The sequence below is a fragment of the Eucalyptus grandis genome, chromosome 5 (genome assembly GCF_016545825.1).
Source record: "Eucalyptus grandis isolate ANBG69807.140 chromosome 5, ASM1654582v1, whole genome shotgun sequence".
NCBI classification, from domain to species: Eukaryota; Viridiplantae; Streptophyta; class Magnoliopsida; order Myrtales; family Myrtaceae; genus Eucalyptus; species Eucalyptus grandis.
Window position 1 is genome coordinate 53,984,436 of NC_052616.1, and position 23,105 is coordinate 54,007,540.

General features: G+C 40.5%; 2 pseudogenes; one reads left to right on the plus strand and one right to left on the minus strand.

Annotated features, from left to right (window-relative positions):
* The window catches only part of LOC120293124, a 173,605-nt pseudogene that overhangs the window by 93,241 nt on the left and 57,259 nt on the right, over positions 1 to 23,105 (minus strand).
* The window catches only part of LOC104445536, a 165,881-nt pseudogene that overhangs the window by 28,645 nt on the left and 114,131 nt on the right, over positions 1 to 23,105 (plus strand).

The window sequence follows — 23,105 nt, forward strand, 5'->3', positions numbered from 1 at the left end:
GCCCAACACGAGGTCGAGAGTCTAAACTGCATTCTTGCTGTGGCCCACACGTGGTCGGGAGTTGGCTTTGATACCACTTTTAACATCCCGGGTCTCCATTGTACACATATTGTCCGCTTTGGACACTAAGTCCTCACAGTTTTGTTCATCTCGGGGCAGCCCATACTAGCCCAAGAAAACTTCTCACTTCTGTAACATTTGTTGGACGATTCCACTTAACAACTGCTTCAACCTTCTTTGGATCCACTAATATGCCATCCTTTGAAATCACATGACCTAGAATTCTATATGATCAAATCAGAAATCACACTTACTAAATTTGGCATATAACTTCTTTTCATGCAAAGTCTGCAAGACAACCCTCAAGTGTTGTTCGTGTTCCTCTAAACTTTTCAAATACACTAGGATGTCATCAATGAACACCATAATAAATTTGTCTAGATATTCACTGAACACTCTGTTCATCAAGTCCATGAAGGCAGCAGGCGCATTTGTTAATCCAAAAGGCATGACGAGTGTTGACACCTAAATTTTGGCGACCCGTTTAATCATTTATCGCATTAAAAAATTATGGATTAATTTTAACCCCTAAAAAAATTAGTTTATTAATTAATTGCATATCATATAGTCTTAGGTGCATTTATTTTAATTTGCATTTATATTGGGCCGGTGACAAATGGGTTCAAATTGATGGTTCAGAACTTTAATTTGGTGAATTAGACTAAGCCCACGAAGGGAGTAAATCGGTCCAAACCTGTATCATCGGAAAGATTTTATGGATTTACTTGTGTGAGATTTCAAATTTTAGAAGAATCCTCTTGCAATCCTAAATCGTATCAAAAGCAAATATTGCATTTGGAAAAAGGAATTTTCGTGGATACGGATTTGGAAAAATTAAAACCCTAACTCTTGGCCTATAAATAAGTTAACTCGGCGTAGGATTTAAGGGGAGGCGACACACATTGAATATCTGGCGGCGGGGAGTCTTTTCTTCATTTTGTTCCTAAGGCATCATTCAGTTTTTTTTTTGGGGGGGGTTTCCTTTGGTGAAAAAAAAAAGAGATCAGAAAAAGTGAAAAGTAAGGAAAAGCGTGTAGAGAAGCATAGGGAAAGGGAGGTGAGAGAGACGTGTGCGGTAGGTCAAAAAAAAGAGAAAGTAGAAAGAAAATCACTGTTCTTCTTCTTCATAGGACTCCTCGCCGATTCGCCTGCTGCCCGAACTCCCTCACCACTGATTCGTCGCGCCTACACAGTCGCTCGAAGCTTCCACTGCGCCGGCCGTCGCGGGGTGTCTTCGTCCACGAGCCATCAGCTACCACCGCCCGTCCGCCTTGCTAGCGCACATCGTCTCGTGCGCCACGCATCCGAGCCATCACTCACCATCTCCAAGCACCACCACGACGTGCGCTCCCTCGCCGGATGCCGCTGCAGCAACACCTCCGCGAGCACCACTGCGAGCACCAGCCTGTCGGCCGCCGAGCCGTCACACGCCTCCTTAGTCGTTGACGCCTGCTGCAACCTCGACTTGCAGTGCTCCCCCTCTCTGAGATCTGCACCACCGCTGCAACAACCCCGACGTCCTCCTACGCCGGTCTGTTCACCGAGATCCCCACAGCTGCCGGTCCGTATATGACGCCGTCCCGCCTCCTCGTCCTCGCTGCGACCCAACGACACTTTGTTGCCATAGATTTGCCTCGCCGGACGCCACGCCCAACAGCTAGATCCAGACGCCGGAGCTCCTCGTCCACCCGCCCGAGGCCTCCTACTGTCCATACGGCGCCCCGCCGTTCGAAGCCCATGATCCGAGCGCCCTAACGCAGCCCCCCGTGACGCAGCCCCATGTCGACTCGTGACAACCCCCTTGTCGGAGCTCCAAACGGCAACCCATTTAGCCGCCGGCTAACCCTAGTTTAGGAGGCCAAAACCCTAATTAGGTAGATTTCTTATTTTATTTTATTGTTTATTCATTTATTTACTTAGTTTTTATTATTCATTTTGTTTCTTTATTTGATGATGAGATGTTCGATATGAAACATCATGTGAAATTTGTGATTGATAGTCCGATTTTCACACCTGAAATCCGACTCGCAATTGCAATCGCTTGAAAAATCAACAATCGATCTCTCACCCGAGATTCGATTCGCGATTTATTTTATAATTGGCCAACCCGATCTCATGCGCGAGATACGGTTCGCCGGTTTGTAGATATCGATCCTATCTTATCTAATTTGACATCATGTTAGTTGAATCGATTTTATTTTGTTAAGTAAAAAATCCAAAAAAAAAAAAAAATTTTGAGTTAGGATTAGGTTTGTTTTAGAATATTTATTGTTATCTTGCATATTCAAAATAAAGATTTTATATCGAATTTCAAAAATCAAAAATAAAAAATCAAATCAATCAATTTAGGTTGTTAGTTTTTTTTTTTTTTTTACTTAGGTTGCATGTTTAAAAATTTGACAATTCTTAAATTCGAAATTAATAAAACAAAACACAAAAAAAGTCATCATGCATATGTCATGTATAATTAGGATATTCTTTATACATCATTGCATATTAGATAATATTGCATGTCTCATTTTGAGTTTAAATTGATTTTTAGATAAATTGCATCTTAGGTTAGAGATTGCTAGGTTAAGATAATATCATGGTTTAAATTAGGATTTAGTATGACCTGATCCTTAATATAAGTCGGATAGAGTCTTAATCTAGATAAGTTTTTTTTGCATTTTTCTTAATTTCGAATTTCGTGAAATATACAAAAAAAAATTGTCTTAGAATAAATTCATTTCATTCTCTAGAATAGATTGCATTTTTAGAAATATAAAAATCATGTGGACGTCATATAGAATTAGGTTTATAAAATGCACGTCATTTAGTGATTGCTGGGTTCGTTTAATTAGAACTTTCTCGTCATTAGAGTTAGGTCATTTGATAAATTTAGATTGCATATTTATTGCATTTCTTTGGAAATCGTTTTACTCATTCATATAGTTTAGGTCATATTGTCATGCCATATCATTGCATGTTAGATTAGTAACATTGCATGATCCTCATTAAATAAGTAAAAAAAAAAAAATTGTGTGTTAATTAGAAATCATATCTAAGGTTGTTGATGTGGATTCTAATTTAACATTGCAGATGCTTTCGTTGCTTTGAGGTAAGTTTTGCAATTTATTCATTGTTTATCTAAGTGTTAAATTGGTGGTTTGCGCACATGCATGATCACCTCACATGTTAGGAAAATAAAAAATCAATTCAAGGTGCCTGCAAAAAACATTTTTGAAAAATAAAATAATGGTACCGAAAGGACATTAGAGAAATCTAGTATAACCAAGTCCTCGTACCTATAGTCTTTGGTTCGTAGGAGTAAAGTAAAACTCCTGTTACTTTACTTGGGTTTCTAATCGACCCACCAAAAATAAATTAGTGGCAACTCAAAATTGAAAATCAATTGCATGTTAAGAATTTGAACCTAAGTCGCGAATTGGTATGGGCTTGGGAGAGCTTGAGTTAAATCTAGGCTTAACAATCCATTAGCCAAACCTTAGGTGGTTCACACCCAAAAAATTGGTCGCAACAGCTTGGCGACTCCGCTGGGGACTTGAGTTAAAACTCTTAGTGGACTTAAGCCAATTTTCTTTCTGAAAAAATATTTTTATATGGCAGCGAGGATCTCAGGTACGTCCCTAACATTTATATGTTAAATGTCCTTACAGATTGGGAGGTATAAAGGGAGTAGTGATTGCTAACCCTTGTCTTGCAGGTTGGAGTTGAGAATGAATGTTTTAGATTTGAGTTATTGAAGTGTTTTTTTGATATAAATTGTTATGCATGCCTTGCATTTGCACTACACTCTTGCACACACAACCTGCCGTCGGACTTGGGCTGCATAGGATCATCCATGATGGTATTGAGATGGATACCACTCCGATCGCATGCTCACAGTAAGAGTCGCCCATCTCAATCCCGAAGTTTCTTTCATGGTGTCAAGAGTACCCACCTCAGTCCGCATGCCCGCAACCTGGGTTGGCTCTTTGACCAAGCCGGAGTCATGAGGACCCGACATAGTCCACAAGCCCGTGGCTAGTCTGATCATCCTTGTGACTTCACCTTGATAAGCCTTATAGACTAGAAATCGAACCACTTACCATGCGCATGTCTATGTGATTGCCGTCGATTTGTCTTTGTGAAGTAAGTCTTCTATCCCTATACTTATGCAATTTACTTACTTTGTCATACTCTTGGTCTGTCCATGACAATCTAGATCCATTATTGATTTAATTCATTTGTCAATTAGAAATGAAATGAGGAAATTGTCATGCAATGAATCATTTGGAAAATAACAAAAAATTTGGAGAATTTGTTTTCAAATTTGGTCTTGTTATGGTGTCTATCTTTATTTTCCTAGTCCATTTTTAGGAAATACCCTTCTTGTACGAACTTTTCATGAATAAATGAAAAAAAATGGAAAAATCAATTAAATCATTGTCATGGATTAACTTTCTATTTACCCTCATTCTTACATGTTCCCGTTCATTTGAATTAGGTGATTATGAAACGATCCCACTCACCCATCCGTTCACGATCAAGAGCTAAAATGACGGATCAAAAAGAGCTTATCTTGTCAAGCAAAAGTGCTGCGGTCTATATTCAGTGAGAAATTGCAACTCCAAGAAGAGAGCCAAGAAGACCTTTTGAACCATCTCATTTTCCTCAGATTGGCGAATTTAATGCCATCATGAAGAGGCTGAGAGTGCTAGTATGAACACCTAGAGGGGGGTGAATAGGTGTTTAAACTAAACCTTGGCAAATATATGCGGAATAAAATAAAATTCAAACAAAAGAGTTAGGGAAGAGAATAAGAACACAAGATTTAAAGTGGTTCGGCTTAATCCAAGCCTACGTCCACTCTCCCACGCTAACAGCCTTCTTGGCTGGATTCCACTATGCAATCAACAAGAGATTACAACTTCGAGTGCAAACACTTAGTAGATCACACTATATCACTAAGTCACTCTTTTGGTATTTCTCTCACGATCACAAATGTTTAAGCTCAACAAAGACAAGTGTATGATCGAAGGTCGCTTGAACTTTGGAATTATAAATTCTACGCTCCGTCTCTTACTTGCTCATCGGTCCATGATCTCCTTAAATACTCCTCCACTTCCAATATACCCATTGGACAGCTCTGTATCTAGAAGATTTGGTAGCCGTTGAGTGACAAAGGTAAAATCCCAAATTGATTCCGATCGCCCATACAAACGAAATCTTGGTTTCCATAAGTAAAGCTTCTTTGTATAGAAAGTTCTTGTCTTCAAGATCCAATTATCAATCAAATAGATTGATTTAATCAAATCAATCTTGATATGGAATCCAAACCAGATCACTAGCCATTATATGATTGGGCTTGAGTTACGATTCATCGAATCTGGATGTAAAGTCTGAGAGCAATAGACTTTACAATTTGAGTCTGAGTGCGATAGACTTTGCAATCTGAGTCTGAACATATTATGCTTCTGAACAGATTTAGCTTTAAGGTCTCAGGTTCGGCTTCAAGATAGAGTCCGTCTTTCCGGTTCTTCATTCACGTTCGATGCCTGAATTTGTCGAGTGAGCAGACGATGTAGAACAGACTTTGACACTAAAGTCGCGCTTCGACTTTGACACGAAAGTCTGGAAATCTTCATAATATACTTTGGACATATGTTATGTTCAGGTCTTACGCCATCTTCGAGACTTTGACAATATCCTTTACATGTTCTATTATCTGCATGGTCTATTACTTAACCATTAAACATGTTAGTAGCCTTTGATTTATTTTGTCATTTTCAAAACATCATAAGGGATTTCCCTAACAGAGGCTAGCGACATATTTAGATGGAAGAATATCTGATTCGAAGGGTTTGCATCATGAGATCAAGGGTGAAGAATTCAAGTACACATGATTCATGGTCCTAAGTAGTTCGATTTCCTCATTTAATTATGGGCACACCTTCCCCTGCGTGAGAATTTTTTTAGTGCTTTTTAGGGATTAATTTCAATTTCCTCACATTCCAATAAATGTAATTTGATTGATGAATATCAATAAAATTACAATTTTTATTTTGAGGACATGATGGAGTACACCAAACTAGCCCGATGATGATATCGAACAATGAAAAGAAAATATCATCCATGGAGAAAATCTTAGGACTAGGCTTCGTCATGCTTCGTCATAAAAAAATTTCAAAAAGAAAGAATCATTTTTCAAGCCATTTCCAAAAGCATGCTTTAGGTTAGCCCTATTTAATTTTATGACTCATTTACTTCATGTTTCAGAGTATTACTTTCTTGTCCTTATGAGAAAGCATCTAGAAATGGCGTATTAGATGATAGATTGGGGGCATGGCAGATTTTGATAGTGACCCAACTAGGATAAAATCTCAATCCAAACCAAAATGGATGTGCAATTTGATTTTACTTTAATGTTGCATAGTATCCTATTCATGCACGTTCTCTTGTGTAGGGGCAAAAGCGGATTTTCAAGGACAACCAAGAACACCCATTCTTGAGGCAATCCCCTCGTGGGAACAATTCCTTGAATGAACGCTCAAAATCATGTTTTTCATACTTACAAAAGTATTTTTTGTGTGGTAAATTGTTTGTTTTGAAGTTTGCAATTTTTCATACTTAAAGCTACTAAGGATTTTGCATGATGACTTTTACATGTTTAGTCCACCAATTCCACTAAAGAACATCAAGATGGACTAATTTAATGTATGATGTGGAATGGACTAAGCATGCTAAATGAGACATCTCAGGATGGTGAAAGGCAAACATTATCCTATACACAGTTCTCCTACCTATACACTTATGAGATGAGTGTAGGAAGTTCCATATCTGCAAGGTAAAGAGTTCTCTCGCGAAAGGTACGATAACCGAAATGATGAGGGGCAATTCATTTCTCTATCCTAAACACTACAAGTGATCCATTGCTTAATCTTTTTGAGCCCTATACCCTTGTGGAAATTCTTTCAAATTATCCCTGTCAAGAATCACCCCACATCAGGGCAAATTGGAGGTAAGACAGTACCATGAGGTGAAGAAAATGGATTGAAATTTTCTTGCTCTCACTTGCATCAATCTTCTAGTCATGCTATTACATTGAATTCATATGGTAATTTAAGTGCCTTAGAATGACAAAGAGCAGTTCTTTCTCTATCGTATACACTTTTATCCATTGCATAGCCCATTTGAGCCTATGAATTCATTTCACATTAAACCCAGTTGGTGATCATCCCCCACACTAGGGCAAGGCAAAAGGCAGATGAAGACCCTTGAAATTTTGAGTGTCATTGTTTGACGCATGCATAGAAATCAAAATAGAATTAAGGGGCATGAAAAAGCAGTGTGCCTGGTAAAAGCAATGCCAATGCCCATGAAAAGAAGTAAAAAAAATGCATGAAAACTAGGGGCATGAAAAAGCAATGTGCCTAGTAAAAGCAAGACCGATGCCCATAGATGAAAAAAGAGAGAGTCAAGATAAGGACTATCAGTTGCAAAAAGATTGTATCTCTAATGGAGTAATACTCAAAGAACTCAAAGGGTGAGTTTTTACAATCAACGGGGCATTTCATGAAGACAATCCCTGATGATGAAAAAGAAAACTTGTGGCAATGCCAAGATGATCACCAACTCTCACCATTCACACATATTTTGAGCCTAATGATCTTTTCGTTTCTCAACCCATGAACCCGGCCTATGTTACGTCCCTTACAAAGTCTATTCAGATTAGGGCACTTGAATTAACATGGTAATTCATATGCATCGCTCGAAGAAGTGCAAGCAAGATTATTTCTTTCTCATTTTGTAGGGTTCTTGACTTGTAAACCTGGAGATTATTACAGAATTGTTCTTTCAATTGCCTTGACTTGAAGAGCCTTTGTTAAGCCATTGATCAAGCCCACATTACGGTCTCTATTAAAGACCTCTCAGATTGGTAAGGTCGTACCGCTTACGAGAATACTTGGACCCTTGTTAGTATGATGATAGTGAGATGGAGTGATTCTCATAAAATAGCCTCTAAATGAGAGTGAGTGAAAGTCCTCTCTAATTGAAGGTCCCTCATTTGGTATTCTTAGGAAATCCATGTCATGAGTGAAGATTGTCTTGAATGATAATTATCTCTAGTGGAAATTTGAGTGATGCAAAGGTCATTATGCATGACCCCCAATTGAGTTGATGAAAACCTCACTAAATTTTGAAATGTGCATTCTAGAGTAGCTCAGTTTGTCTATCTCTTTGATGAATGCATATCGATTTTTGCTCTAAATCATGTCTGACAGGTAATTCAAGTTCCTTTCAAAATGTTTCATGATATTAGGAGATGAGAAACCTCCACCATGAGGTGAAAGACCTCCATAGGATATCTAAATTCCAAAAGACATCTCCAAGAATTAGAGATATCATCAGGTAAGTATATCTCTACCATACTCTAAAATACTTGTCATTGTGCAGGTATTCTCTCTCAAGTGCATCGACACTTGACTTGGTCAAGCTATCTAGTTATATCAACCTAGCGTGCTTTCGTAGCCCAGAGTCATTTTCATCGACTCGGCATGTTTCCGTAGCCCGATGTCACCTTTAATAGACCCGGCGTGCTTCTGTAGCCCGGAGTTCTTGACCTAGTGTACTTTTGTAGCTCAGAGTCCCTTTAATAGACCCGGCGTGCTTTTGTAGCCCAGAGTCCCTTTAATAGACCTGATGTGCTTTTGTAGCCCGGTGTCCTTCATATTGATCTCGCATGCTTTCGTAGCCCAGAGTCCCTTTTAATAGACACGGTGTGCTTTTGTAGCCCGTTGTTCTTTATATCGACCTGGTGTGCTTTCGTAGCCTAGAGTCCATTTTATCGAACCGGCATGCTTCCGTAGCCCGGATTTCTTTTATCGACCTAGCGTGCTTTCGTAACCTAGAGTCCTTTTTAATCGACACTCAATTGAGTTGTCCCCCGAAAATTTTCCTCCAGATTCAATCTGATTAAGGCGACCGAAGAACGGTTCGGGTCCTAGTCCGATGATCTGTGTTGTAACGCTAGGCGACCGAAGAATGGTTCGGGTCCTAGCTAAGCAAAATCTACGTTTAAGCGACCGTAGAATGGTACATGTCCTAGACAACACTTATTGCTCTAACAGGCGACCGTAGAATGGAACGGGTCCCTGAAAAGCAATTTCCACATTCAGGCGATCATAAAATGGTACGGGTCCTAAAAAATCAATTTTCCGTCAAGGCGACCGTAGAATGGTACGGGTCCTGTAAAGTGAATCCCCGTTTAGGCGACCGTAAAATGGTACGAGTCCTAGACACAACCAAGCACTACCATATTAGGTGACCATAAAATGGTACGAGTCCTGGGAAAGCAGTCTCTATTTAAAGTCATGTTACTATTCTAAGTGACCGTAGAGTGGTATGGGTCCTAGACATGTAACACCAACCACCTCGAACTACTCTCTCTTTCTTGGAGGTAAGTTATTCCAGGTTAGTTCATTTATCATTTGTATTAGCATTTCCATGCATCATACAAATTGCATTAAAAAATGGAATTCATGTTACAACAAAAATCACTCATTGCGTGTGCATGATCCAAATTTAGGTCTCAATTTATCTTTGAAGGCAACCTCTGCGAGCTCACCTTCAAAGAGGGACAGCTATTAACACCTAAATTTTGGCAACTTTTAATCATTTATTGCATTAAAAATTAGGGATTAATTTTAACCCATAAAAAAATAGTTAATTAATTAATTGCATATAATATAGATTTAGGTGCATTTATTTTAATTTGCATTTACATTGGGCCGGTGACAAATAGGTTCAAATTGATGGTTCATAACTTTAATTTGGTGAATTGGACTAAGCCCACGAAGGGAGTAAATCAGTCCAAGCCCGTATCCTCGGAAATATTTTACAGATTTATTTGTGCGAGATTTCAAATTTTAGAATAATCCTCTTGCAATCCTAAATCGTATCAAAAGCAAATATTGCATTTGGAAAAAGGAACTTTCGTGGATACGAATTTGGAAAAATTAAAACCCTAACTCTTGGCCTATAAATAAGTTAATTCGGCGTAGGATTTAAGGGGAGGCGACACACATTGAATATCCGGCTGACGGGGAGTCTTTTCTTCGTTTTGTTCCTAAGGCCTCATTTGGTTTTTGGGGGGGGGATTTTCCTTTGGTGAAAAAAAGAAGAGAACAGAAAAAAGTGAAAAGTGAGAAAAGCGTGCAGAGAAGCATAGGGAAAGGGACATGAGAGAGACGTGTGCGGTAGGTTAGAAAAAGAGAAAGTAGAAAGAAAATCGATGTTCTTCTTCTTCAAAGGACTCTTCCCGGTTCACCCGCTGCCCGAACTCCCTCACCGCCGATCCATCGCGCCTTCGCAACTTGCTCGAAGCTTCATTGCGCCGAATGTCGCGCGGTGTCTTCGTCTGTGAGTCGTCGGCTACCGCCGCCCGTCCGCCGTCACCGCGCATCCGAGCCATCACTCGCCATCTTCGAGCACCACCATGACGTGCAGCTCCCTCTGCTGGACACCGCCACAGCAACACCTCCGCGAGCACCACCTGCGAGTGCCAGCCCTGTCACTGAGCCGTCGCATGCCTCCTTGGTCGCCGACGCCTGCTGCAACCGCGACCTACAACGCTCCCCCTCTCTGAGATCTGCGCCACCTCTGCAACAACCCCGACATCCTCCTACGCCGTCTGCTCGGCGAGATCCTCACGCGCCGGTCCAGATCCGACGCCGTCCGCCACGCCCAACAGCCGAGATCCGACGCCGAGCTCCTCACCGCAGCCGCCCGAGGCCTCCCCGCCGTCCCCGCGCCCCGCCCCGTCCGAAGCCCATGATCTAAGCACCACGACGTTGCCCCCGCGACGCAGCCCCATGCCGACCCGTGACAACCCCCTCACTAGAGCCCTCGCCGGAGCTCCGAACGGCAACCCATTTAGCCGCTGGCTAACCCTAGTTTAGGAGGCCAAAACCCTAATTAGGTAGATTTCTTATTTTATTTTATTTTTTATTCATTTATTTATTTAGTTTTTATTATTCATTTTGTTTCTTTATTTGATGATGCGATGTTCGATATGAAACATCATGTGAAATTTGTGATTGATAGTCCGATTTTCGCGCCCGAAATCCGACTCGCAATTGCAATCACTTGAAAAATCGACAATCGATCTCCCGCTCAAGATTCGATTTGTGATTTATTTTATAATTGGCCAACCCAATCTCATGCACGAGATCCGGTTCACCGGTTTGTAGATATCGATCCTATCTTATCTAATATGCCGTCATGTTAGTTGAATCAATTTTATTTTGTTAAATAAAAAATCCAAAAAAAATATTTGAGTTAGGATTAGGTTTGTTTTAGAATATTTATTGTTATCTTGCATATTCAAAATAAAGATTTTATATCGAATTTCAAAAATCAAAAATAAAAATCAAATCAATCTATTTAGGTTGTTATTTTTTTTTTAGTTTAAAAATTTAACAATTCTTAAATTTGAAATTAATAAAACAAAACACAAAAAAATTCATCATGCATATGTCATGTAGAGTTAGGGCATTCTTTATACGTCATTGCATATTAGATAATATTGCATGTCTCATTTTGAGTTTAAATTGATTTTTAGATAAATTGCATCTTAGGTTAGAGATTGCTAAGTTAAGATAATATCATGGTTTAAATTAGGATTTAGTCTAACATGATCCTTAATATAAGCCGGATAGAGTCTTAATCTAGATAAGTATTTTTGCTTTTTTTGTAATTTGGAATTTCATGAAATATACAAAAAAAGTTTTGTCTTAGAATAAATTCATTTAATTCTCTAGAATAGATTGCATTTTTAGAAAAATAAAAAATGTCATGTGCACGTCATATAGAATTAGGTTTATAAAATGCACGTCATTTAGTGATTGCTAGGTTCATTTAATTAGAACTTCCTCGTCATAAGAGTTAGGTCATTTGATAAATTTAGATTGCATATTTATTGCATTTCTTTGGAAGTTGTTTTACATATTTATATAGTTTAGGTCATATTGCCATGCCATATCATTACATGTTAGATTAGTAACATTGCATGATCCTCATTAAATAAGTAAAAGTAAAAAAAAGAAAAAAGAAATTGCGTGTTAATTAAAAATCATATCTAAGGTTATTGATGCGGATTCTAATTTAACATTGCAGATGCTTCGTTGCTTTGAGGTAAGTTTTGCAATTTATTCATTGTTTATTTAAGTGTTAAATTTGTGGTTTGCGCACCTGCATGATCACCTCACATGTTATGAAAATAGAAAATCAATTCAAGTTGCCTGCAAAAAACATTGAAAATAAAAGAATGGTACCGAAATGACATTAGAGAAATCTAATGTAATCATGTCCCCGTACCCATAGTCGCTGGTTCATAGGAGTAAAGTAAAACTCCCGTTACTTTACTTAGGTTTCTAATCGACCCACCAAAAATAAAAAATAGATTAGTGGCGACTCCAAATTGAAAATCAATTGCATGTTAAAAATTTGAACCTAAGTCGCGAATTGGTATGAGCTTGGGAGAGCCCAAGTTAAGTCTAGGCTTAACAATCCATTAGCCAAACCTTAGGTGGTTCACACCCGAAAAATTGGTCGCGACAACGAGAAATTCATAATGGCCATACCTTGTTCTGAAAGCGATTTTAGGCACATCATCTATCTTAATCTTCAACTGATGATACCCAGAACGAAGGTCGATTTTAGAAAATACTTGAGCTCCCTGAAGTTGATCAAATAAATCCTCAATCCGGGGCAAAGGATATTTGTTTTTTACTGTTACCTTGTTAAGCTCTCGGTAATCTATGCAAAGCCGCATACTACCATCCTTCTTTTTCACAAATAGAACAGGAGATCCCGAAGGAGAAACACTAGGTCTGATGAAACCCTTATCCAAAAGCTATTGCAACTGCATTTTCGATTATTTCAATTCAGTGGGTGCCATCCGATATGGTGCCTTAGAGATTGGTGCTGTACCAGGCATCAATTCAATACAAAACTCAATTTCTCTATCAAGAGGCAAGTCTGGTAAATTCTCAGGAAACACATTGTGTGTTAATACTCCTACTGGCGATTTCTTAGTTGGTGATCATGTGTTCAAGAGATGTGTGATTCGGATTAATAATGTTGAAATGCATATGGATCTAGTGGAGTTAAATATTCGAGATTTCGATATTATTATAGGGATGGATTGGTTATCTACCTATCGTGCTATTGTTGACTGTTTTTCAAAGAAAGTGATATTTAAACTTTCGAATCAACCGAATTCTTTTTTTCGGGAAGTTGTCAAAGCACTTCTCCAAGGTTGATCTCGGCTTTGCAAGCGAGGAAACTTTTGAGAAAATGTTGCTGTGGTTATTTAGCTTGTGTAAAAGATACAAGTAAGGTTGTAGTAAAGTTGGAAGATGTTTCTGTTGTTAGAGAGTTTCAAGAGGGTCATGCAACACATCAAGCTTCTTTGCAAATTCAGTTGAAATGAAGAAGTGCGTAGCACCGGGATCAAATAACGCATAAGCACGTTGCAATGTAATAGAAATATTATTTGCAACAACTACGTTAGATGCTGCCGCATCCTCCTTCATCATCGCAAAAACTTTCCCACTTGTACTTTGTCTTTATTGGTTCTCTTAGGGCCTACCAACGAAAGGGGTATTCCTTCGCATGGAACACTGATATGCTAGGTGCCCTTGTCACCCACATAGATTACATGATCTATTGCCAATAGGAGGATTCCTATGTGTAGGACAATCTCGCAGCATGTGTCCCGCTTTCCCACATGAGAAGCATACTCCGGTTTTCCGATGACACTCACCGCGATGATAATTTCCCAATGTATTACAAGGGCCCTGGTTACTCGGATTTCTGAACTATCCTAGCCGGCTGAAACTTCTTCGCCTTCCACTACCATCAGTATGGCTACCTTGTACATTTGTGGGCTTAAACATTTTGGGTCGAGGCGCTCCTTGTGTGCCATGTTTCATAATGCTTTGTTCCACCTTGATTGCTCGTTCTAGCACATCCTTATAAGTTGTTAATACGAAATGTGCAAGTGCGGAATTAATTTTAGGCCGGAGCCCTCCTAGGAAATGGTCAGCCTTATCTTCCTCATTTGTTACCAAGTGCTCCGCAAACCTACTCAAATGATTAAAGCAGACTGAATACTCCAAAACCATGGAGTCACCCTGAGATATATGTACAAAGTCACCCTTCATCTTTGTCTGGAATGACTTTGGGAAGAATTGAGCATTGAACGCCTTTTTAAAGTCCTCCCAGGATATAATAACATCCCTACCTCCAAGATTTGGCTTCATTCCATCCCACCAAAACTCTGTTTTCACCTTCCAAGTATTGGGTGGCAAATTTAACTTTCCAATCCTCGGGAACCTCTCCAGCTTCAAAAATCCCATCAATCTTTTTAATCCAATGCTCAGCCGCGAGAGGATCATCTTTCCCATTAAAAGTGGGTGGTTTCGCCTTTCTAAAATGGGCAAAAGTGTCTGAACCAATCGCTCCATCTCCAGTTAATTCTTTTGCATGGCAATAACAATCGATCATTGCTTGTTCAAATTCAGTTGAATGGGTTGGCTCTTGATCCTCTTCTCTGATTTCGTGCAAGTCAAGAGTCCCTCTCTTGTCCCACATCACCTAGGGAGGGAGTCCTGGACTAGCTTATAAGGCTTGGGTCCCTCTAAATTGTATAGACGCGTTTTCTTGGAGTAGTATGGGCTGCCCCAAGAGAAACAAAACCATAAGGACTTAATGTCCAAAGTGAACAATATGTGTACAGTGGAGATCCGGGATATTACATAGGGTTGCAATAACAAAGTGAGGGATATCTCGGAGAAATGTCATCATTGCTCTCTTCCCTGCCAAGTTCACTACACACCAAACCTACAGGGGAGGATTTGCTTCAATCTAGCTTCGATTGTGTTTGGTTGGTGTATATGCACATTTCACTTTTAGATTCTACGAGTTACCCACTACCCACCCTCCTAAAAAGAAAAGGGTGTATATTTTGACCCTCAAAACATGAGTTCACTCTTCTCCACCAGTTGTAAAATGTCCATGAATGGGATTGATATCACACATGGCAATTGCTTTGGTTTAGGTTAGGTTATCCGGTTTTTCAATATGAAATTTAGGAGAAGAGTCTTGCGAACCTCAAAGCTTGCTGATGAAGTTGCTTCTAGCCTTGATCTTAGTAAGGCTGGACATTTTCCACCTTTATCCTGAAGTAGCGTTTCCGTTCTCTTTCCTCGGCCAACCCCTCCTATAGAATTCTTTTGTTATCAATAGGATCTGTGACATCCTAAAATTCGACAATGAGCATTTCGTCGACGTGCCTATGGTCCTTTTTCTCTAAGCTGATCACTCAAGAGTTACTGGATAAATGATTTATTCGTCCTAGTGCATCGCCTTGGGGAGCACCAGTTCTGTTTGTTAAGAAGAAAGATGGTCCTTTGCGTTTGTGCATCAACTATCGGCAGCTCAATCAGGTAACGATCAAGAACAAGTATCCATTGCCGAGGATAGATGACTTGTTTGATCAACTACAAGGAGCATCAATATTCTCGAAGATCGATTTGAGGACAGGCTATCATCAGCTGAGGATTCGGAAAGAGGATATTCCTAAGTCAGCATTTCGTAGTCGGTATGGTCATTACGAGTTTACAGTGATGCCGTTTGGATTGACGAATGCTCCGGTTGCCTTTATGGATTTGATGAACAGAGTGTTCAAGGAATATCTAGATCAATTTGTGATCGTGTTTATAGATGATATCCTGGTCTATTCGAGAAGTAATGAAGAGCATGATAATCATCTAAGATTAGTGCTTCAGACCTTAAGAACACATCAGCTATATGCTAAGTTTAGCAAATGCGAGTTTTGGCTGACTCGTGTTGCGTTCTTAGGTCATGTGATTTCCGGAGAAGGAATCTCCGTCGACCCGAGCAAGATAGAAGCTGTGATCAAGTGGCCGAGACCGACATCAGTGACAGAGATCAGAAGTTTTTTGGGGTTAGCAGGTTATTACAGACAGTTTGTGGAAGGATTCTCATCGATGGCGTCGCCTCTGACAAAGCTTACAAAGAAAAATGAGAAATTTGTATGGTCAGACAAGTGCAGTGTAGTTTCCAAGAGCTGAAGGAAAAACTGACTACCGCACATGTGCTGACGATTCCATCTGGTCCTGGAGGATTCGAGATCTATAGTGATGCGTCCTTTAGGGGGTTGGGTTGCATGCTGATGCAACATGGCAGAGTTGTTGCATACACTTCCCGGCAGTTGAGACCCCATGAATTGAATTATCTAACGCATGACTTAGAACTCGCAGCCATCATATTTGCGTTGAAGATTTGGAGTAACTACTTGTGTGGGGAAAAGTTTCAGATCTTCACGGACCATCAGAGTCTCAAGTATTTGTTCTCTCAGAAAGAGTTAAACATGAGACAGCGCCGCTGGATGGAATTGCTGAAAGACTACGACTGTGACATTCTATATCACCCGGGAAAGGCGAACAAGGTCGCCGATGCATTGAGTCGGAAGTCTTCAGTGGCACGGATCATGGTTAAGGAGTGGAACTTAATCGAGAGAGCTCGAGATTCGGAATTCAAATTTGAGGTAGGCCACCTTTCAAGTTTTATGGCCACCCTCAGAATTGAGCCGGATGTCCAAGTCAGAATCAAGCAACTTCAACCGACAGATCCAGACGTACAGAGAATTCTTCAAGAGGATACTAATAAAAGAAAGGCTGATTTTCAAGTTTCTGATGATGGGGTACTTAGACTTCGTGGACGTTTGGTTGTACCTAACAATGTAGAGCTTAGAGAAGAAATTTTATCTGAAGCACATCGTAGCAATTACAGCGTTCATCCTGGAAGCATTAAGATGTATAAGAATTTGCGTCAACACTACTGGTGGTCAAGTATGAAGGCGGACATCGCCAAGCATGTGGCCAAGTGTTTGACTTGTCAGCAAGTAAAAGCCCAACATTGTAAGCCAAGAGGATTTCTGCAACCTCTCGCGATCCCAGAGTGGAAATGAGAGCATATCACGATGGACTTTGTGACTGGACTACCAAGGAGTCAAGAGGAAATGATTCGATTTGGGTAGTAGTCGATAGGCTAACAAAGTCGACTCACTTCATTGCAGTTCGAAAGGACCTCAGTCTTGATAGGCACGCAGACCTGTATGTGCGTCAAGTAGTTCGTATGCATGGAGTGCCAATTACGATAACATCCGATAGAGACCCGAGATTTACTACTACTTTTTGGAAGAGCTTGCAGAGTGCTTTAGGTACAAAGCTTCGATAAGACGGCATATCATCCTCAGACGGATGGCCAGTCTGAAAGGACAATTCAGACTCTTGAAGACATGCTGAGAGCATGTGTTATAGACTTCAAAGGAAGTTGGGAAGATCAGCTTCATCTGGTGGAATTCGCCTACAACAATAATTATCAGCAGAGCATCAAGATGGCCCCATTTGAAGCGTTGTATGGCAGAGCATGCAGAACTCCAGTGTGTTGGGATGAAGTCGGAGAAAGGAAGATAACAGGCCCAGAGTTGGTTCAACAATCAGTAGATGCCGTGGCAGTGATCAAAGACAGATTAAAGACAGCGCAGAGCAGGCAGAAAAGTTATGCAGATAAGCGTCGAAGGTCTTTGGAATTCCAAGTTGGTGATCACGTTTTTCTGAAAGTGTCACCAATGAGGGGAACTTCGCGCTTTGGTAAGAAAGGCAAGTTGAGTCCGAGGTACGTAGGTCCGTTTGAGATTCTTGAAAGAATCGGAAACCTAGCGTATCGTCTTGCATTGCCGCCAAGATTGGCGCAAGTGCATGACGTCTTTCACATGTCGATGTTAAGGAAGTACGAGCCTGACCCGACCCACGTGCTCAATTTCGAGGAATTGGACATGGATGACCGTGTGTCATATGTTGAAAGCCCGGTCCAGATTGTCGATCGTAAAGAGCAAGTTCTGCATACAAAGACCATTCCGTTGGTCAAAGTGGTCTGGTAACACCACGGCACTGAAGGAGCGACTTGGGAGACTGAATAATCGATGAGACAATTGTACCCCCGCCTTTTTTTATCAAAGTGTAATGGTTTAAATTTCGAGAACGAAATTTTTATAAGAGGAAGAGTTGTGACATCCTAAAATTCGACCCGTTTCGATAAAGTGAAATGGGCATTTCGTCGATGTGCCTATGGTCCTTTTCTCGAGCTGATCACTCACGAGTTAACTAACCTATTGGGTGAAGCCGTTAAGGGACGTATCTGCAGTAAAATCCCTAAAAGCTACTCAATTTGTTGGATTGGACTAAAATCGCGTCTGATCGATTTTTAACCACGAAATTGAACTCGATTTCGGGAATCGAATTTTAAGCGCGTCATAATTCTTATTTTTAGGATCTTGTCTCATCGTTCGTCAATTTATTGACGGGTCCGAAATTTCAAGAAAGAAATTATCGGAGGAAAAATCAAAGACCGGAAGAAAATAAAAAGGAAATGAGAAAAGAAAAATAATAGAAGTGATAAGAAAATTGTGTTTTCTTATTAAAGTGTTATTTTCTTTCCCTATTTCTTTTCTCTCTTTTTTTTTCTCTCTTCTCTCTCCTCTCCCCTCCCCCTCGTGCGAATCCCCTCCCCACCGAACACCCCTTTTTGCCAATTTCAAATTGGCTTCTTCTCCTCTCTCTCTACTTTGACTAGTCAAAGCCCTAATTCTTATCTCTTCTTTTTACTTTATCTTTCTCTCTCTCTCTCTTTCTTCTTTCCCCATCCCACGTGACCGACTCCTTCTCTCTCTTTTCTCTATTGTTCGTGCGAACCAGAAACCGAAGAAGATAGAAGCGGCGGCCATCGTTGTTTGGAGATTGAAGCAGCTTGCCGTCGCCGCCGTTCCGCCGCCCACGCCCGCGCCCGCACGTCCACCGCTCGCCACCATTAACCGCCTGCACTCTCCATGCCCAAGCGTCCTCCCCCATGCGTCTCCAGCCCCTATTCCGCTCCATCCAGCCACCGTGAGCGGCCGAGCAAGCCGCCGGAGCCACCGTGCGACCTCACCGGACCGCCACTTGCCTTCCCGACCCTTCTCCGCCCCTAACCTTCTCCGTTTTTCCCTCTTTCGCAGGCGAACCAGCAAACCCACGAATGGGTTTCCAAGCCTCGAACCCAAGCCGTGCTTTGGGAAGTTTTGTTCCTCGCGTCGCCCCCGTCGGATTGATCCAATTTGCGTGCGATTTGGTGAGTAATCTCACTAATCTATGATTAGTTGGCTAATTATGCTTAAGGTTGGTTTATATTTAATTAATTCTGTTTAGGTTGTTAGATTAGAATAAATTAACAATTATTAGCCAATTGTAATGCGATTTAGATAAATTGATTGTGCAATTAGAAAGTAGACGTGGTCTACTAATTATTGGAAGTGCCTCGGGATTTTTCCTGGCCCTTAGTGGGCTTCAATTAGGCTTTTCGAGCATAAGTGGAATTTTTAGTATTTAAATATTAATTTTCGGAATTAAATTAAATAATTATTTATTTTCCGAAAATTCAACTGAGATGGTCTGGAACCGGAAAATTATGCTGATGACCGTGGTGAAGTCCATTTATTTAATCAGGCTTTATTTTGAGCTAAATTGAATTTTAATATTAATTATTTAATTTTCGAAATTAATAAATTATTTATTTATTTTTCGGAAATTAAGATTTTGATGGCCGACGACCAAAATCGCGTGCTAATTGTCGTGGCGCAGTCCGTTTATTTATTTGAGCTCCACGTTGTATGGAATTGAATAAATTGTGACATTTTAGGGATTTACCCTAAATTGATTGGAATTGATTGAGATTGAATTGTTGATTGGTAAATGACCAAGTATGTTATTCAGCATTTATAATGCTTTGTTGAGTTGATTTAATTATTTGATTGAGAAATCGTTGGGCGTTGGTCGTCGGTATTGAAAGTAGATTGGTAACCACTTGAAAGAGGACACGTGGGCTCGGTGAATTGGAATGTCACCTGGAGAATGCACGTGAGTTCAGGTGGTTGAATATGTCACCTTGGCGAAAAGGTCAACCGAGAGAATGCACGTGGCTCGAAGACTCGGTATGTCGTCTGAGAATGCACGTGGCTCGGTGACGAGTTTGGCATCTAAAAGGACACGTGGGCTCGGTGAATTGATGCATCACTTTGGTGAGATAGCACCTAAGAGAATGCACGTGGGCCAAGGCATCTAAAAGGGCACGTGGGATTGGTGAATTGATGCATCACTTTGGTGAGATAGCACCTAAGAGAATGCACGTGGGCCCAGGCATCTAAAAGGACACGTGGCTCGGTGATTTGATGCATTACTTTGGTAAGTGAGTACCTTAGATAATGCACGTGGGTCCAGTATTCGGAATGGCATCTAAATGGGCACGTGGCTCGGTGATCTGATGCGTCACTTTGGTAAGCGAGTACCTTAGAGAATGCACGTGGGCCCAGGCATCGTAAAAAGGACACGTGGCTCGGTGGCTTGATGTACCACCTTGGCGAAGAGGTCGCCTTAGAGAATGTACGTGGGCCCAAGGTGTGAGACACGTGGCTCGGAGACTTGGAAGGTCGTCCTGGAGAATGCACGTGGCCTAGCTTTCAAATACTCCCCAGTGGGGATTGATTTGTATGATATGTAATCGACTCGTTCGATTTGTTTTGAGTAAATGAGTGCCTATTGTGAATTGTACTGACTTGCAGGTGGGATCTGAGGCTAAGGTAAGTCTTCTGTCCTGTGCGTGTTTAGGCAGCCGATAGTATATTGGTTTACTAATCGGGCTTAGTGGGGTAGAACTCACTGAGACGTAGTCTCATCCCAGTTTGGGGAAACCATTTCAGGACCCCGCTGAAGAGCTGAGGAGGAGGAATCCGAGAAGGAGAACTCGGAGGCGAATCTTAAGGAGAAAGATTTTTGGAAGAAGAAGACAATCCTGAGAGGGGTCTTGAGTACGGCCCAGTTCGTCTAAGTTTCTGTCTTCTTTTGAGATCTCCATTTTGATGTGAATAGTTATGAAGTGGTTTGTGTTTTGTATAAAAGTTTGGTTATAAATTTCAATATGAAAAATATGGCCCTGCTTTTCTATCACATCATTTTATTGTCTGGGGATTTTAACTACTTCCGCATGTGCTAAAAAATTGAAAGGGTCGGTGATACATTGTCCTGGGATATCGCATTATAAAATCGACCAAGCCAGAAGGATGTGTGCGTGCTCGAGGATCGGGGCGTGACAGGATCACTATCATCTCTATTCAACAAAGAAAAGAGGACCACTATCTTGGGTCCATACTTAAAGGAAATTGAGGCTTAGACCGTTGGTGCGAGTTCCGTTTAATGATCAACTTTGAGTTTTGGTTCTGGGTTAAGCCTTTCCTTTTGGCTGAGTTAACTTTTTTTAATGTATCTTTGCTGCGTAAGTCGTTTTGCCAATTCGGAACTATATAGAAGCATGAATTACTTCTTTTGCTTCTGCGATTTCTATCGAAGGTGCATAGAGCAGCTTCATTGTTAAGTGGTCTTTCCTCAATCAGCATAGTTTATATGCAAATCAAATGATTTTCGAAGATAAACTGATCCCTTGTGCGCGAGGTAGACAGGAAGCACCAGTAATGTGGATTCAATCCAAGGTCATCCCAGAAAATGAAGCTACGTCCTTTACCTTGAATTGATAAGTAAGAATGCCAGGCCACATTCTTTTTCCCTTTTACTAGAATGTGGAGGAACGAGAGACCAGGAACTGCTGCCGCTGCTTACTCAGTAAAGCTTGAACTCCTCTTCCTCTCTACATCGCATTTGGACCTTCTTACAGTTAAGAATATTTATGTTCCTATTTGGTTGAGCACTTATTATAGGGAAAATTGTCCAGAAATTCCTAATTCTACCGTATAGAAGCTAATTTAACCTTAACTTTTCAATTTTACCAATTCAATCCTAGATCTTTTGACAACTTACCAATTAAATTTTAAACCTTTCAATTGTGCTAATTTAGTCAGGCTAAGAATAACCCAAGTACCATAATTTTCGTACGAAGCTCACTTAAGTGCCATAACTTCTTTCTTTTCCACTCCCTTGAGTTTCACAAATTTAAAAAATCAATCATCTGAGTGCTAGCCGATTTGATTTGTTGGAAAATCTAATGTGGATGCCAATCGCCCTACGTGGCTACCCTAGCATTGACGTGAACAATTTTTAAAATTTTTTTGTTTTCTTTGAATTTTTATCTTTATTTATTCTTTTCCTTTTTATTCCCAAATTGGGCAAGGGCCGCCTCACTAACGATGGGTGAGGCCACGAAGGCCCTCGCCAAGTTTGGGTGGTTGTGAGCAAGGCCGCCTTGCCCGATGTGGCTGTGAAGGCCTTGGGCGAAGGCCATCACAACCTCATCTGACATAGCTAAGGCCGTAAAGGCCCTCGCCAGATCTAAGTGAGGAAGCCTCACCTGCGGCCACCCAGACTCAGCAAGGGTCATCGCAACCTAGCCCCTGGCTAATGAGGCCACGATAGCCTCACCTAGGGCCTTTGCAACCAAGGGCAAGGTGGCCTTCGCTGGGTTTGCGGGAGGGTTCGTAGCCAACAAGGATATTAAAAAAAAAGGAAAAACAAAAAACAAAAACAAAATAAAATTCAAAAAAATAATTTTTTAAATTCAAAAAAAAAAAACCACGTAGGATGATTTTCCAAAAATGACACTTAAATGATCGATTTTACTCCGAGAGTGAAGATAGACTTACTTTAAAACAAACCATTATAAATTTTTTGTGCAATCTCCTCTATCTTTAACCTCTTGTTTGCTATTTTTCATAGACTTTGGTACACTAGTGAATATCATCACATCACCGTCAACATTCAAATTCAGACCTTTGTGTTTTGGTGAAAATCGTATACGAATGTAGATTTCACTTGAGTCTGACAATTCTTGTCTTGACTTTTTTTTTTTTTTTTTTTTTTTTTGCGCTAATTGTAAAATCACCTATTCACCCCCTTTTAGGTGATACTACTAGCTGTAATAGAGAGGAAATT